Source organism: Anopheles nili, chromosome 2 (genome assembly GCF_943737925.1).
Source record: "Anopheles nili chromosome 2, idAnoNiliSN_F5_01, whole genome shotgun sequence".
Classification (NCBI taxonomy): Eukaryota; Metazoa; Arthropoda; class Insecta; order Diptera; family Culicidae; genus Anopheles; species Anopheles nili.
Window position 1 is genome coordinate 4457803 of NC_071291.1, and position 19107 is coordinate 4476909.

Genomic DNA, 19107 nt, shown 5'->3' on the forward strand with positions numbered 1-19107 from the left:
ACAGGATGTTATTAATGAAAGGCCACGGAAAGAGTCGGCGAGAGCTCTCTTACGTTCTTGTCCTGAACATCAGAATTGCATTCGCTCGTTGCTGCCTGACGAGAAACGTTTTTCGCACATGAAGCATCGGATCCCATCAAACGGAATGCTGCGGAACACTGGCCTATAGCAATTAGTGATGCTTCCAAGCTAACGTGCCCGGCCTTGCACTAATGGAACTAAGATGTCTTCATCTCGTCATTGACGCAAGAGGTAGATATAAAATACCCCGTTTCACAAGACATTCTTCAGAAGCTGTCTGCTGTGCAAATCTGTCGTTTCTTGGCTGGTGTCATGTGAATTTTATTTTGGGATGATTTTTCTTATTCTTTCTTTGCTAATTGTTACAGGATAAGTATTTGGGATTTTATTTGTTATATAAAGAATGTGTGATAAATTGTATTCGATTTACAAGCTCTCGCGTACAAAAATGCATGAAGCTCATGTTTACATGCCTGTTTTTATTTGTAATGCATTTTTGAATGAAATTTATCTCTTTCCCAATTTTTAAAATTGATATTCACATGGACACAATTTCTCAACCTCGTGACACAGGTTTAATGATAAAGGAACAATATTTTGAATAGCAAGCAAGCGTGTTGCTTTCGAAACTCCCGCGTTTGCGTTGTTGACTTGTGAAGATTTCGGCTCATTTCAGACACATGGGCTGATGTGAGTACTTCCGGTGCGTGTTGTAATCGAAAGACAAACAACTCCGTGCAAACGATTCTCTACCGGCGATCGCAATCATTACGACACCAACGCATCTCCGGGGTGCTTATGTTTTCATTAACAACTCATGCTGTCCGGTTTTCTGGTTGAAGTGCCAGCATATCCATTTGATGTACGTATGCTGCCCAACGGGCAAAACGATAAACAATGCCGAATCGGAGCAAAAGGCGCTAAAGTAGAACAGGATGGCATAAACATTTGTGCCGATCAGACGATATTGCGTTGTTTTCTCACACGATGTCTTGAGTGTTTCAAATTCACCGGAAGGAAATCGTTCAACCGCACGCATTCGAAACCAGCGAATCTTTGAGTATTCTTCTCTCAAACGACCTCTAGTTATGCTATAGTCGGTTTGGAAGTTAACCAACTTAAATAATACCATCATGATGTATTTTGCTCACGTAAGTGGTGCAAGCCAGCTATGGAAAATTCATAATCCATTAAATTGATCGTTTTACGCGCTCCTCAGTGTTAAGAAGAGCACCTAAATGCTACATTTCATACCCCGGACGTTTCCTATCTAGACGTTGCGGCATGTTGGCTTTTCCTTTGCGGAAGGATCTAAGTTTCGTGGAACATCTTAATCGTCACCCTTTAAATCGACCGGGCTGGACTTGCATTTTTCCCGGCAAGCTGGCGAGCAGTCGATACGAGTGATCATAAATTTTCTCTGCATATCCGCATATTACACGCGCTTCGGTTGGTAATTTATTGCCGCGCCATTAAACTGGCGCAGGCTTGGCGTACGGATGTCCGAGAGCGACGGAATAAATCGATTATCCTTATGCTCCTAAAAGTGCTCTCCGAAACTCGACGTTAACTGGCGAAGAATTGATCCCCAAGCGATCGGTTGTTTGAACTTATTTTACGTAAAAATTTATGTATATGTTTCATTCTCGTACTCCGCTACAATACACTCGTTAGTCGCTGCATCGCAAAAAAGGATCTCTATTGTTGGTTGTCTTCCAGAGGGTGTTTATGTATCCCCTTGAGCGTTCACCGGGCAAAGTGCAAATTTCATATTCCGTCCATGTGTCAGCATAAGCCGTCGGGACAGACAAGTTGGCAGACATGAATGCGTGCTCTTACTCGACAGACGCCGGCGCGAGACAAAGTAAAACAGACTGCCGTGGATAAAGTAGAACCGAAAACTAAACGCAAACCCGTCACAACACAACGAACAAAACGTTTTTAAAGGGCGTGAATGTTATGCTCCAACACGGCCTACTGAAATCGTTGATCGTTCGTCTGATTTCGCACGTTGTCCATTCGTCGGACGTGTATGCTGTTGTATGTTAAAAATTTGATATTGATCGCGATCCCCGCGAGAAGTAAAATCGCACAGAATTAGCGAGAGTGTATGAGGTTGTCTTTAGGGAAAATTTATTATAAGCTCGTGTAAAGAAATACAATTTTTGGTATAATTGATGAAATTGATACCGATACCCTCACAAAGGCATTCTCTTACCTCAAACGCTTCGAATTTATTAAAAGCTCTCCCGAACAAATCTCCACGACCTGCTAGACCATCGAAGGTGAATAACGTTCTACTAGGTTATGTCGCCATAGCAAAGCATGGCGTTTTCTGCGCGTAAAACAATTGGCTTTTCGGTTGCCCGGAAGCCGTCGTAACAAGTGTTCTCGGGCGGTGTTGATGCCGGGTTGTAAATCATAATAACCACCGCGAGCACCGGCGAAACCTTCCCAGTCGTTAGAAATACAACTTTATCGCCCCGTATTAACCGCCCGGTGGTACAATATTTTTAATCCCACTCCAGGGAGGTCCCCCAGGACGCGAATCATACATCTGTTACCGGTGTCCGGTGGATTTATTGGTGTGGCCCGTCTGGTACCGCACCTGGAACCCGCGATGGACGCACGGCAATTCCCGCTGGGAGCGCTAAAGTTCGCACTGGTCACCGCACACCAGCGCTCGACACCGTCGGTTGGGATGGAAATTTGGAGCACAGGAATTTCGGCACGAATGAATTCCTGGTGTGTGTGCGTGTGTGTGTGTGTGTGTGTGTGTGTATTTGACTGTTGTGGTTTGCTTTTCCCCAAGCTTTCCCCGATCGGACTAATGAATTAGCGATGATTTATGTACAATTCCACCGTGCTCAGTGAGACTTCGGGTCGGTCGTTCGCGGTATTTACGGGCTTTCGTCGAATTCATCAACACCAACTGCACTGCTACTGCTGCTGCTGTGTCAGGAAAAACCCATACCCTACGATCGATACTGGGGCAGCTCGTTGACCGAAACCCGGGTCGGGTACCATTCGCGTGGCGATGGTATGTTGTGTTCCGCTCCTGGTGGCCTACTGCCCAATGTTGGATAATTAATGTATTTGCGTGCGCTGGAATCCAGGTTTGACCTCCAGCGTGATCTTGGAAGGTGTTGGTCGAAGGATAAATGATTGTTCCAACCGTTCCACACGCGGACGATATACTGGCAGGTGCTTTCTTTAACGACGACTCCACCGGAATGTCCCGCGAACCGACGGAATGTCAAGATTGCCATCGATTGGTGTGTTGACAAGGTGTCAGGTCGCGGGCCTCACATGGAAGAGCTCCATGATGGTGTTTATTATTTCCTTCGTGTCATTTCTAATCGGATTTACGTCGACCCAATAGGCCGACGTCGTCGTCCTGTTAAACATTCTTGCATCGTTCCTTCGTTTGCATCCCCATCCAATTCCTGGTGAGTTCCCATTGAACGTCCGTAAGATGTCAACGCCTCCGTGTCAATGAGTTCTATTTGTAGGGGTTATGACACCAGCTGTATGACATATTTGGCTTCTCTGCACTTGGCAGTGGATTCCTGGCGACACCTGAAGGCACTAAATCGACAAATTACTACGCGTACAACGAACGTACGTATTGCCTCAGATTCGTGGCAATCATCTAATAATAGATCCTGCGTTCCTGTCGTTCAAGTGGCTTCTTACCTAAACGCCTGGTCGTTCTGAAAGGCCTACAAGTAAACAATTACAATTCGTTTATTTGACAACAAATCGATGGTGTGTCTGAAGATCAATAGAATACTTAGATTGACTGGTGGTTTTTCGTAATCGAACGCTTTGAAGTCCTAACTCGACGCGGCAAGTTTGCTCCCGAAATCGTTAGGAGGTTACGAGCCGTTAGCTAACGGACGCCAAATGCTGCTATTGGTGATCACTACTGCTCGAACCATGCTTCCGAAACCTTGACGGTGGTGCTACCGCCGCCTGGGAATGGTGTAATCGTTGTGGGTGATTAATTGCCTACGAAGGCGAACGTCGATAACATCACTGTATACGGCGATGGCTTCCATGCGGGCGACTATTGCGAGCGTTTCAAAGAGTTAAGCCTCGTTAATGCAGAAGACGTGTGAACTTTTTCTTTTTCCTTGTTTCCCAGGCCTATCGCCATGGCCGGTGGTCCTGCCGGCATACATCCAGGACGTAATCGGCACATGCAAACGAGGAGAAATGTATTAAAACTCTAAACCTCTCGCGTGCTTTAAATTCCGCTCACTCGCGGTGTCGCTCGCTTGCGTGTATTCTGCAAGGGGATACCATAAATACGCGTGAAGGAAGCGTACGTGGGGTCGAACCTTTTGAGATGAGATAAGAACCTTACGCTACACGTTTAGGGAAGGATGAGGAGGCTCGTTATTGCAAATATGGCTCTCCGTGCATAACAAACATCCGTTTTCACTCGGCGATTTTTTTTTCCATCCTGCAGCGAGGGCCATCATGCGGGAGGAGATTTTGTTCATTCACAGTTTGATCGCAAAACGCTGCGAGACTGCTTAGCGCGCGTTATGGATGGATTCCGGCTAGGAATTACCAAAAGAGCGAAACGTTTTTACATTCCACGCCAACATTCTTCTTCTAGCAAGCGATTGGTATCGCTTGCGGAGACTGATTGCGATATAAATTACGTGCAGCAATTTGCACTCTCCTCCCTCTTTACGTTCACTTATCAGTATTTCTTTTGCTCGACGGGACAGTGTTGAATAATTTTCATTTCAAAATCAATTAGTTTCACGAGGCTACTCTTGACGCCGTTCTGTAATCCTCTTAAAGGCAGTCAATATACCGTGGCCGTGGCTTAATCAGCGAGTACCACGCGATCTTATGCAGCTTCTCTGATTTCTTTACACTTATAGTCCAAGAACCAAATCATTGTAATATTTGAATATCAATTCACCGCCAATATCCCATTCATTTTCATTCTCTTATCGGGAACCATTCAGGAGTTTTTCTCTGCACACCTCGGGCTCCCGAATTCCTTTTCAAACAAAAGGTGGATCAGTTCGTCGATTTTTCTCGTTAGTCCTTTTTTGCATGGTTAAACCTGACGATTGGATTCTTGGATTGACTCGCCTCGCTAATCCGTTTTCACAATGAATGCAGTTTTTCTTCCGCGTGACCAATTTTTTTCATCATTTCGAGGCGTAGGATTGTTTCCATCGATCGTTTTTTTTGTTTGTCTCTGCTCAAGCGATCATGAAATCGTCAGTCAATTTTTCCAATTATCGCGCGCGAGCTTCTATTCCTGCTGCCCTTCTGGTGACGGTGGGCGCCACTGGTTCAAGAAATCAAACCGATCAACCCAACCGAAGGGTGCCCTTTTCGCCGTTCAATAACTTCATTTTCCTTCGCACGTTTGTCCCCGGTACGTCATTAATCGGCGAGGGCAAGTCAATTAAAACTTTTCCCCCAATCTACCATCACCAAGCAATGGAGAGCGAGAGCCAGAGCATGGTAGGAGATGGATGATCGTTTTTCATTTTCTCCTCACTCGTTTGTGAAATGTCAAATCGTTCGGTGGCCAACGGTTCGAATGAGGTTCCTGGACCGTTTATCGTGCTGCGTGGTGTCACCAGAGGTCTCTATTGCATGGCTCGATCAATCGTTCACATTTTTCTCGTTCTCTAGTGCTTTGTTTTCTCTCTCTGCTGGGATGAAAATTCAGTGACCAAACCGACAGAGTTTGGCTTGGCGTGGTCACAAATTCATGGGGGGTGGCCCGATTAGCTAATTAGGTACGGTTCATTTATCTTCCAATTATGCCGGGCAGGCAGAGATTAAACGCGGTTCTGAAGCTTTGGTGACGTTTTTGAAAGTGCAATGCATGACAAATTTCGATAGGTGTGCTGAAAAACATGCTGCTCGTTGTAACCTACTGCCTATTTTGGCCAATTCCGCAGGCCAAAGTAGCTCTCATTCATTGTTATTGCGAAATTGATCAACAAATTGTGTCTATCATCGCGTCCGGACGCATCCCAGCGTCTTCTCGAGCGGTGTCAAATTGAATTCTAGTCGAATGGCACGATCCTAACAGCTGTCATCGGAATGACATCGAAAGTCCTTAAAAAGAATTCAGCTAACCATGTTATTGACAAGCTGAACACGTTCACGACCATTTTCTGTAGAACTCGATAAAACTGAGCCTTATTTCCGCCACAAACTTAGCCATTCCAGATGCTGAAACATTCATAGTGCAGCCCGTGGACGAAGCGGCGCGAATGTCCCGCAAAGCTGCCGGTCCGTTCCATGCTCCTGCGTTCCAGGATTTCCCGACTGCGCTGTGTCAAATTTTCCTAAAAACCTAATCGAATCGCAAAACGACCAACCGACGTCCGGCCACCGTCACCACCAACCACCCATCCCAGTGGGGTCCTATCGTGTGGCAACTAATGGTCCTTTATTGCGCGGCGACCACCCAGTCCGGGTTGCCACTCTTGCTACTTCTTCCGTGACCCCTCGGGAGCACCCCCCGGGAAGCAGGGATAAGGTTCAGTGTGGAAAATTACAAAAAAGCAGCACTAAAACTGACCCCTTCTCACGCGGGGCCATCGGCCATCGTGGTTAGTGGTATCGTAAAAATTAATTTAATTATCTTCCCGGTTGGCAGCGATGGCGGTCGGCGGCAGCCCTCCTAAACCGTCGTTCGGTTTCGCGCTGGAAAGCGTTTCAATCGGAAACTTCTAATGCCCGAACGGATCGAACCGGATCTCGAACCGGCACGCACACACCGGCGTTGCTGCTCCGCATCGGGTGACATTAAACCGAATTACCGCGTCTAACGGCGGTGTCGCGCCCTATCCCTGGCGGATGGCACATTTCCCTCCTAGTTTGGTCACGCGGACGCTTTTGGGGCCTCGAGGGAAAACGGCTCATTTTTTAATGGCGCGCCACCCCGCTGAATGTTTATTGCTTTCCAATAAATGAGTTTAAAAGCCACCGTAGAGCCGGACGGGCTGCGGCATGGAGCTTGAGCCTTGTTGCCGTTCGATACATTTCTTTTTTTATTTTTCGGCCACGTCCGCATAATTGAGGGTTGGCCCAGCGTGACGAGATGTGTAGCAAGGGAAAAATGACGACCATGCCGTGCATCGAAGAAGGCCGGTTTTAACGGGCAATGCTTTTCCCCGTACCGTTCCAAGGCGTCGGTTGCTGTGGTAAGGCTTCGGTTGCTAACGAATCCGGTCGGTTGCTAAAGAATCTGCATAAGAACTCGGTGGTCGGCTCTGGGAGAAGTGTTCGCTCACTCACTGTCGGTGAGCTAAAGAAACCATTACGATGATTGCAGGCACGCATTGTATGGCGATAAGCGGTATGCTAAGAAATTGCTCTTTTCTTTCCTGCGATACCGACCTGGAAAACGGTTGTTCGCCGGTTTCGACGAAAGTGGCGTCTGAAGGAGCATCCTTCAACGTGCTAACTGCTTCGAGCTTTTTAATTTTTTTACATCGTTAAATAACCTTAAACGAGAACCACTTTCCTCGTGGCGCAAAGTTTTGCGGCTCGCCGCAATTATGGTAATAAATAAGGCGACATAATGAGTGACGGTGTTTTAAGAGTAGCTTATTTTTTAAGACCTTTCCAATGGACGGCTACCGACTCGAGATACGCGCTACAGAAGAACATAATCTTCTCACCTTCACACGTTCAAATTCCGTTCGCTGATGATAATTGTTTTAAATGAGGCCAGCGAAAGCCGTAATGACGCTTGTTTATTTTTACTTCATTTGGCTTGCAGAGAGGTGTTGCTATTGACTTCTTTCACCAAATGGAAAACAATCGTTTCATTGATTTAATTTATCAACTCAACTCAGGATGGATCTGATAATCATCAATCATTCTAGCTGGTTTGCTCGCACATCGACGACAAGCTTTTAATTTATTCGTTTTGCAATCGTAGGTGATAATGTGCATTTGTTACAAATTCGACAAATAGATTCACGTTATCTCTTAGTCCAATGATGCATTAATGTATCGTTTGCAACACGAATGCCTAAACGAAAGCTAGCATTGATTTTTGTGCGCCAAGTGGAAGATGATTTTTATGGGAAATGGCCCCTCATACGATCCTAATTTGCGGTGCACATTAATCTCGCCGGTACGAGAGAAAGCTAATTATCATCCGTATCGATTCCGGACGTTATCGAACGAGCAAACCGGCCGGACTGATGGCCACGCGAGCATGTACAAACATACATGCGGTCAAATAGGAACAGCAAACATCATTCGACGTGTGCACACATCGTCCACCTGGGATGCCGCAGGGCAAATAAACACCAGCAAAGGAAATTGATTAGTCACGGCCGGTGTAATTAATTAACTGTTCATTTGTCCTAGTTGCAGGTCCTTTGCTGAGCTTCCGACCACTGCACGGTGTTGTTTAGTTTACTGACCTTCCGTGATGATATAACATCGAACCGTTCCGTTTCCTTCCTGTAGAATGTGATACGTTCGGCGTTCGTATAATTACGTTTTGTTATGATGAAAGGGTTGTTGAAATGTGGTTTCTCAGTTTAGTAAGTGTACCTTCGTGGAGATGTCCTTCGCCATACTTTGAAGTTGATAATTCGTCGTTTGTTTTCTTCTTAAAGAGTTAAGGTGCTGCGTCTCACCACGTCTAACTTCAAGTTCAAGTTTTAGCTTTTTGCCCTAATTTCGATTGACTCTCAAACCAGCCACGCCACTCTTTTGTTTGTCGCATATGGTTTTGCAGAAAGGCGGACGAAAAAAAAGAGCGAACCCATGCTGCTCGCTAAGGATATCGGGGTCGGTGTGTAACATATTTTCCCTGCCCGGAAGGCAAGAAAGAAGCAGCAGGGCCGCATGTGGAGCATGGTCGGAAAAATACGATCATTTCGTGCTGGTGGAAAACATTCTCGGCTAGTTGCTGAAGCGGGTTTCATCGTTCCCTCTCCTCGTAGAAAGCGAAGTCGAGACATTGGGGAAACCATTCCGGCCAACCGTGGGTCTCTAATCACGTCCCTGTGGTTGATATTTTTCCTTCCTCCAATTCGTTGTTGCTTTTCCCACTCTGCTTGTGGTCCGTTGGGGCCTTTTTCGGTCACGGCTACAAACGATAGTGAAAGGAGCTTGCTTCCGCCAATGGTTCATATTTACGGTGCTTTCGATCGCGCATCGGTCCTTTGCCCGTGTGGACTCGGCTCAGGCTGTGGCAGGCGGTTGTATTAATATTTTACATACGGATCGATACAAAAATACCTTGCAATTGATTGCGGCAATGTGTGTGGGAAAAAAGGATAATAGGATATCGCGCTGTACCACCGGTTCGACCCTGTGGCGAATTAGGAAGCACGACAGACTGCAGGAACAGTAAACGATTTGTTCGCATTAGTTATTGAGCCTTTCGCTTTCAGACGTCAGTAACAAGAAGTTGAATAGCATAAAAATTCCTTTGTATTGGGTGAAAGTGAAACAGGCAGTAACATTCGAAATGTTACTGTTAAAAACATACTTTTTCTTGTAAATTGTTACAATGCTATTTTACATTCATAATACCTCTATCACTTAGCAATAAAACTTTATTCCAGCATCAAGCTATTTGTTAAGCTAGTTTAGCCTATACCTTTGGTTTCTTTGCTTGATGTATGTAACACATCTTTATCATCACTGGTTTTGAAACACATATTTATCAGCATAAAAACAACAAAACCTTAGCAAAAATGTATATGACTAATATATGTTGTTATAGCAAATATTTTCTTCTTAGAAGATGACTGTTTGAGTTCTGAATTAGAAAAGTGAAAGTTTAACTCGAGAATATTATTATTATTTTGGAAACGCCCATCTCGCGTGTAACTTTTGATAGATTGACATGAAATCCACGCTCTCATTTGCCCTTGTGGCGAAGGGAATCCTAGAATGAAATAAAAATACCCCCAAGACTTCCCGGATCGTGGGTTCTTTCCCGTGGATTTCGGCAGCAAATGACCACCGTTGGTTCTACGGGGGAGTAGCCTTTATATCGAACGAACAGATAGCCGTGTGGCGCATGATGCAGCAGTTATTAATAATGCGGTCGACCGCCAATGCGCTGCGGCAAAGATAGACCATATCGAAGCTTGCTATCCACCCGGGATCTGGCAGCGCTGATATCCTTCAAGATGTTATCTTTACCGTCTTACGATTGGAAAAAAACGAGGCAGAGGGATAGCAAAGCAGCTCACACGGTGACTTGATGAAACCCTTTTTGCTTCTGCCCTCGGTTGGGTCAACTAGCACGGCGGGCACTCAAGTACCAGCACTTCAGCAGAGGATCGTTCCGGAGTTCTTCTCCTCTCACGCAAAGAGAATAATCACTGAGCTCGGGCATTCGAATCCCAATGGGCCCAATCTCGAGACCCGGCTTGATTTGGGGCAATTGTACTGACGTCTTCGCGCGAGTGACTTCTACTTCTAGGACACCCGTGGTTTCATTCCATCTGGGAAACCCGAGAAAAAGGGACCGGCTCTGCCGCTGCCGGAGTGATTATGTTTTGATTAATGCATTTGTAATGCGGCGGCATCAGCGTTCGCACTCAAGTCCTCGGGTTGGTCATACAGGTCCAGCACCAGACTTGGGTCTATCCTATAGATTTGATAGTTTTTTTCTCCCGCTTTTGTGAGAGAAAGTCTTCCCGACTGAACTGACCCCGTGTGGTGGACCTTGCGCACACTTGCAGTCCATGTGCTGCGGTCTCTCAAAGTGACGCGTGGCCCCGCACACACATTGACCAAGTCGGGTTAAGAAACGGTCGACGTCCGTCCCACGGACTAAGAAGTCATTCTGTCATTCTGCGCAAAATGAAAGCCTTTTACCGACCGCTCCATCGCAAATGAAGAATGATGCATTCCGACTGCGGGCGTGTGCTCGCGTTCGGAATGATATTTCCTCACTCTTCTTTTTTTTTTATTATTGTGTATCATTTATAAACGATTTTCGACACCTTCGGGAGTGTTCCACGGGGACGAGAAAATACCGCACCAGCACATCTCGGCGGGGTTTTCGGCGGACTTTTATAGCAAACCACGGATTGCTTAGGATGAATTTGCGGTGAAATTTGACCGTCTATTAATCATCGTTCTCTCTGTGCGTTGGTTTACCGCCCGCGCAAACCAAACTCCTTAAAGGTGCTGCCGGGTTCGTTTAGTGGGTCGCTGATGGTGTAACGTATTCTGGATCGATGGTCGGCGATAGATTGCGTTCTTATCTCACAGCGAGCGGCAGCGATGTCTAGCGTAAAGGAGAGCAGAGTAGCACTTTCTTTCGAGAAGCAGCCTTTTGGAGCATCCACACCGCCGCCGTAAGGGTGCACGGGGTTGTGCATTTGCTTTTCGCCGGGTCGTAGCGGGGTCTTGTTTTTCGTTGGTCGGTAATTTATTATGAAACTCCCTCCAGGAAAGAACTCTGGCCACGCGGGAGTCTCGGTAACACAATGTGCCACCGGAGAAGGTGCCCTGCCGAGTGCGTTCTGGCTTCGGCTGTTGGGGTCCCTGTTGTCGCCTTCTCTCTCTCGCTTTCTTTCTCTCTCTTGGGGTTTTCAACTGTCTCTCTCTCTGTCGGGTGGACACATTTTCGCACCGGGTGGTCCGGCCATCGATCGGTTTGTGCCAGTGAACGGACGAATGTCCCACTCCCTTGCACCGGTCCTGATCGTCAGCGGGGCTTCAAAAGTGACTAATAACACAGAATTAATGATTAATTTTGACACCGCACGAAACATTCGTTTGACATTGAATTAAAGGCTTCTCGTAGGAGAAGAGAAGTCATGGCGCATGTTTCACCCGGGTCCTTTTGGTCTTCCATGAAAATTGTGGTTTTGAAAACGAGAACCGTAGGACTTTGAGTTGAAGTGTTCTGGAACAGGCTGGTTGCGAAACTTTAGACCAAATGTATTGCAATGACATCTGCTGTGGGGTGTGAATGTACTTCAATACCACTCTTACTATACTCTCTAAAGGTGTGATAGTTCCAACGCTTTACCACTCCCAGAATGGAATTAATCGCACCCTGGGAAAAATACGTAGTGCGAATAACTTTAACTAAGGAAAAGCTACTGCTTATGTTTATAGTGATGTTTTGATGTCTACTATAGAAACACAGAACATGTTTCAAAATTTTTAATCAATACTATATGGAATGAGAAACAGTGGGATCAAATTCAAGGCGATATTGCATAGTATTTCATGAGAAATTTTCTAAATTTGCGGATATTTATTCTTCCCTCTTGAGTTTTGGTCTTTTTAGGCAATTTTAGGTACTCGACAAGAGAGCAGCTTACAATCAAGAAAGACTTCAAACATCGGACAGATGCTAACTTGGGTGTAATTATCCAGTCCTTCCGGCTCGCAAACCAGCAGGATAATATTCATTTTACCACCAAACCAGAAACAATCACAACCAGAATGTGGGTGGGACGGTCATTTCATTGTTTTATATCGTAACCTCGGCCTGTCCGTCGCAAAGCACTAAACCCACCCGCACTATACTCATTCTCGCTTTCCCCTGGGAGAAAGAAGGTTTGCTTGTTTAGTAATAAAGCATACCGTGCCTTGACATCAGTGATTTATTGAATACAATCTACAATCATCGCAATCCAGCGCGCCTAGTGGAGGCCTGGTGGTTCGTTCGTATAATGAAGGCCCCATAGGGCTCATACCTGCCATTGTCCCATGGGCAGGAGCGAGCAAATCAATACAAAGCCACCGCTCTGACCACGAAACATACATACACCGCACCAGGAGAGAAAATTACTGCCAACCGACAGGATGTCAAACGAAGGTGTGATTTCATCTGCATAAAATGACTCCTTTACTCGCCATCTCGCTTCTGGGTGGCTGATCGGGAAGCGTAGAATGCAAGAGGACAAAAGGAAAGTTATGCGTCATTTAATGCCGATCCTGGGGAAGTAATTTTACATGTTTTTATCCCTAGACCGAACAATGCACGTGTAGTCCCGTGGGTAGTGGGTTGTGGAAGTGCGAATTGGCGCTCGAGTTCACGTCAAACACTCCTTAGCTCCATCGTCCGGGGGTTTCGGCCCCTGCCCGTGGTCATTTGTGCACTGTTTTGAGTACCTGTAATTTGCACTAATTGAAATTTGAACAGCAATCGAGCGTTACGGCTCTCGAGATTTACGCGAGCACTTGCGACCACCCGTGGTTCAACGTCAACGATGGCGATTTAGGGCGTGACCGAGGGTCCGATACCTGCATCAATTAAATCACCACGTCAAGAGGTGGGCACCCTTTGGCATAATAGATGTGCATTTCGACATTGCAAACCGCTGAGAAATTGGCCACATTTCGGTGGCCTTGTCAGCAGCACATGCGACCGCAGCAGTAGCACACGAAACACACCCCCTTCGAAGACGATGACGACGGTGGTGTGCGTTTCTTCCGGGCTAGGACAACAATCCTAAATAGGGGGTGGGTTTGGTGGACAAAACACCCACCCAGGTCATAGGCCGCAAAACCAACTGTCGATAATCGAAGCTGTTCGAAGGCAGCTTCTCCGCGTCGGTTGAGGTTATTGCAGGCGGCCGTAGAAATTCGACGGCCACCAGCGACATACTCTTGGCCGGCTTCTCGGTGGCGCTAACCGCAAAGGTGCCCTCTCACATGCACACAACCCCGACGTGGCGTAAGGAGACAGTCCCTTACTCTCGCCATAAGTGTTCATGCTTCGGTTGACCCTCACTACACCGGCAGTCAGAGGTCGGGCCCATTGAACGCGTTGAAAAGGCGCTAACAATATGTTCGGCGATCGATGAAACTGACATAATGAGTCGAACGTGAGCCGGTCGAGAAACGCGCCGTTGTCGCAACAACCGATGCGGCTGCGGATGAATCCAATGGCCGAGGGAAATCGCTAGCATTAGACAGAGGAAATTTCCCGCGAGTGTTTACTGTTTGCTTGTGTGGTTTTTCGTCGCACCGTGCGGTAATTGATGGTTACGGAAACGGGAAATAACCAGCATCTCTCGCGCTTAATGATACGATATTGTGCACCGGCTTTAACCGCTGTTGGATGATACAACAACCTATGGTTGGTATAATGAGTTAGTGTGAATTAATTGAAACATGCTGAAATAGAGTTTTTGGAGCAGATAATTTAAGAGCTTTAGCTATTTTGCTTTATACTTTGAAGCAGTAAGTGAATTGCTGTGAGAACTCATTTAATATGTTTGATGGTGATGGTGTTTTATTTACACTAATAATTGGATTTTATTTACAAAGGTGTATCTATATGATAAAGCAGAAATCATGTCTCAATGTTATAGTCTGCACCATTCTGCATCCAACATACGATTGTTTTGGATTACGACTGGATTTCTTACGTCAAACGCCACACGTGCAGGTATTCATTCGCAACCAACGTCCTCAGGGCCGGCTCTCTGTCGTAATGGCGTACGCCATAAATTACATTATCCGCCGAGGAGTGTTTCCGTCATAAAACCATCCCATTTCTTTCGCCCTTCGAAGGGCGATAAAGCTTTTGGTCGCAGGCGAACAGCCGTTCCAAGATGCGTCCAAGAAGAAAATGACCTCGTGATGGGTCATGATGGGCGATAAAAAGCTCCCCCATAAACCCCTCGTCCCGAGCAAACGGCATACCGAAACTGGACGGCACAATCAAATCATCACGCAACTCATTCTCGTTAATGAGCAATTGACGTTCGGAGTGCAAGTTCTGGATAGACGGGGACCCCCTTCCGATCGGTGCGATCCGTGCAACTCATCGTATCTTCGAGATCATGGACCCGATTGCGATTTGTGTGCCGCCAACGGTTGCGGTGGCTCACTTTCTACTGACAGTCATCAGAGGGAGTCACCGCCGTATCATCCACAGAAGTTTTAGTACCTTCTGGGTAGTCTATGCAAATTTAGGTGACACACCAATCATTCCGCTCTGCGTTATGGGGGCATGAAACTGCGAAGATAGTTTTATCGTCGATCGAGAAAATGGGAATTTGTGGTTTGTATGTTTTCCTGCATGGCTATGACTACCTCTTCAGCAAGGTACTCTTGGTGAAGGGTCAACGATTGTGTACCGGTCACAAGTATCAGTTATGAGTTTACGACGTGAACACCACCTCGAGAACAGCGTAGTTCTCACGTTCTATTTAAAACGTTTCGTCAATCTGTAGCTCCTTCAAGTGTTGAAAGCAGATCCTTAGCATGTCAAATTTTCTACGGTGACGATCCACAGGTCATTGAACTGTGTTTGCTTTAAGCCCAACTGCAACGGTGTTGAAAAAAAAACACAACCGTTCGGCTACAGAGGAAAGAGGCACAATTCCATGATTCGAAGGACTAAAATGGATGCTATTCTTTCTGGCAACCTACAACCAGTTCACTATTGTTCAAACTATGCCCTCACCCCTACCACCTTTTTTTCCCTTCTCTGCTTTTTTCGTTCCAACTTACATTTTTGCGGCGACGAAAAAGCTAAGAACAAAAGCTGTCGGGAAAGGTGAATGAACATATTTTCAAACACACACACCGTGTCGAGAACAATGCGTATTGTGTCCTGTCGGCCGCAGGAGGCACACACGTAACAGCGTGTCGTGTTGCCTTTGTCCCGACAGCCGATTGCTCGCACACGCTTTCTCCCCATTACTCCTTCTTTCGGGACAAATAATATTCACTGGGCTGTGGATGCTGCTGCGAAACGGAACAGGACTCGTTAGCAATTTTTAGAAAGTTTCTCTAACAGTAGTTACCCTACTTGTCCAAACTGATGGTCCACTATTTGTCATTACATCTTGCTAACCATGCGGGAGAGGCTTTTCACAGCTGCTGTCCGGTGGCCGCTGCGCTTTTCGGCTCATCTAACATCATGCCTGCTTGAAGGGATTGGTTAAAAAATAAAGTACTTAAAGCTCTTCTGATCTTTGGCTTCTCGCGAAAAGCTAGCAAATTGATTCTTACGGGAACAGGAGGTTAGACCATTGTAGCCAATTGATCATCCAAATAGGCCATGATGATTGGGTTAAAGATCGAGCTTCCTTTGTGTGAGTGCCAAACAAAGTAGCAATGCATCACTTGAAAGGACATTGCCTTCAACGCGCCAGAACATTGGCAGGGCTAACAAAAGCTGATGAAAGGTGTGCTATTTGTATGGCGAGTTCATTCGCCTTCCTTGTGATATCAACCACCACTCGTGCGACTTCGACAGTTGTAACAGCAGCAACCGAAAGAAAAACAACGCTCACTGTAAGGATGAAACGGAAACAATAATATTCCCGGCGGCAATATCTCTCATGCACCTGCACTTCGCGCCGCCGGTGCACAAAGATACAAAGGAGGCCATTCGCGTTTACAGTCGCGAGAATCTTTGACGCTTACATGCATGGTGGGTGCAGCTTCCCCAGGCAATAGATGAGTGGAACCTCAGCTGCGTGCTTTTCCGTCGATTGTGATCCATCACGACAGGACGAAAACTTTCTTCTTTCTTCTCCGTGTGGGTAAGCTAAGTCCTTCGCAAAAGCACTAATTAGAGCAAGCGTTGTTGATCCATTCTGTGAATGTGTTGACATTACTCCTTTGGTTGCAGCCCGCCTAACACACTCTGGACGTGATCACACCTCCGAGAATTTGACCCCAAGTTACCTTTTGCCACAGCTGTGGTCTTCGCCGATGGCAATTTTTGAGTTTGCTCCACAAACAAACACTCATGCGTTTGAAATTGCCAAAGGGTTGTGATGGTAGATCACAAGTCTTAAGCTAACCTAAGATACTTGTATTTGACTTGTGACATAGTTTTACTTACAACGTTACATGTTAGATTTATTCGCACATTTCGTGTCAGTTTATTTACTTTTTCATCCTGTTTCACGAATCAAGGCAACCTGTGTTGTTTCTGAATGAAGATAAGCAAATCAAAATTGTGCTCTTGCCCTCCGAATGGTTGCTGATGGTTTTACAAACGTTCACTCCTACGGGAACCTAAAAATGGTTTGTGAACCAAAAGCGCTGCCGCTTATCCAAACAGCGCTGTGTAAATATCACCGTGCGGTTATTCTGGGCGGATATCATCACGTTAATCATAGCATGACTCGGTCGTTGTTCTCCTAGAAGTATATTTACTTTTCGTTGTGTGTTGTATCCGTTTCGATCGATTTCCGTGCCAGTTAGCTTTCATCCGGAATGGTCCCCATCCGGTGTCGCCTTCTCTCGCAAGCAAGTGAGGAAGTAATGATAAACCTCCCGCCTTCGACCAAATGATGGTACGGTGAACGAGCGGTACGTAAATAATTTACAATTTTATACGCGTTTAGCATGCTTATGGACAATCGTCCTGCGAAAACGTGTTCACCATCGCGACAGTTCTTCGAAAAAACCCGGATGCATAATGTATACGACACGCCGGCCTGTGGGAGTGTCGGAGTATGTTTGTGCTGCGCCATCAGCGCAATTGACATAATTTCAACACGCTTCGGAATGCGATGGTAGGCGTTTGTTTGTTGAAGCTCCTCCAGATGTAATGGGGGGCTCTCGTGGATAACTCGTCGTACGGTGGGAGATAAATATGAACAGAATTAGCACAAAAAGAGGACATTCGCGAGCAACCGACGTAGGTGTAATCTCATCGTACCGATCGCATGAACTCGTACTCGAACAATCCCACGGCCGACGCGGTTAAATAATTGAAGTTAATTATTGTGCCACAGGGTGCACAAGTGGTGCTTGGAAGCTCTTCTTTAGCCCCACAGAAGGTCCTGTTTTTTGTGTCCCGTTTTTGCCGGCCGGCTAATACATACACCAAGCAATCTTCGACAGCAGCGCGCACACACACATGGGCAAGTTCGCCGGTATCATCGCCCCAAGGTCCATTAGAAATCCTTGAGGAAGCGGACCTAATTATCAGTAATCCAAAATAGCACTTCTCGTTAGCAGCACCATTATCGTCGGCACTGGCACATTCCGTCGGGGGAGCTTTTTGGTGCTTTCTGCGTTTCATCGGTGTCCAGCCTCGGGCAGCTCGAATGATAGCAGAAAATTGTACTTGAATCACTTTGGTCGACGCAACTGCTGCCGCCTTATCGGTAATCGTCTCCATTGCAACGTTGGAGGCCTTTAGGCCAGGCAGAACATTTTTCGACACTAGTTGCTTCCCCCTCACAACACAGCACTGTTGCCAAGCTCATGCTAATTGATACGATATAACACATTCAGTGGGCTAATTGGCAGCTGTCTGATTTGGCTTAAAGGTTGCTGTAGTTGAAGAAGAATAGATTTTTTTATACAAAAACAAAGAGCCAAGTACTATGTAATGTTCGATGGTTTCGTTTCGTTTGTAAGCACGCAGTATTCCAAGAACTTTTGATAGCGCTTCATGTGCAATCGCGTATCTGCTACAGTGTTGCAGATTTGTGCTGACCAGAGGTCTAGATTTCTCTCGAAAGCTGCTTATGCAACCGAACGCAGTATTCCAAGAACTTTTGATAGCGCTTCATGTGCAATCGCGTATCTGCTACAGTGTTGCAGATTTGTGCTGACCAGAGGTCTAGATTTCTCTCGAAAGCTGCTTATGCAACCGAACGCAGTATTCCAAGAACTTTTGATAGCGCTTCATGTGCAATCGCGTATCTGCTACAGTGTTGCAGATTTGTGCTGACCAGAGGTCTAGATTTCTCTCGAAAGCTGCTTATGCAACCGAACGAGGAGCAAGATTAAACGCGCTGAGCAAGAATAAAGCAGAGCAATTTGCTCCGCTTCCCATGAGCTAGCATAATGGAGCTAAACCGGTTCACAAAAAACGCCCCGACGCGTCGAAACGAATGCACCGTGTGCTGGTGCATAAATCGTTCGTCATTTATAAACTGGCGCCATTCGCTCGGATGCATTAGCTCTGGCCGGACATAGGATGTGTCTAGCGCTGTCCGGCGTCCGTCATTCGCGGAACTTACTCCCTGCCAGTGCCACTCGAACCCCATCAACCGACCATAATTCGTGACTACTTTGACGTGTTTGATGATGCGTTACGATTAGTGCGCAAAATGGCGACGGGACTCCCCAGATTCTGGAGAATTCGGGGTTTTG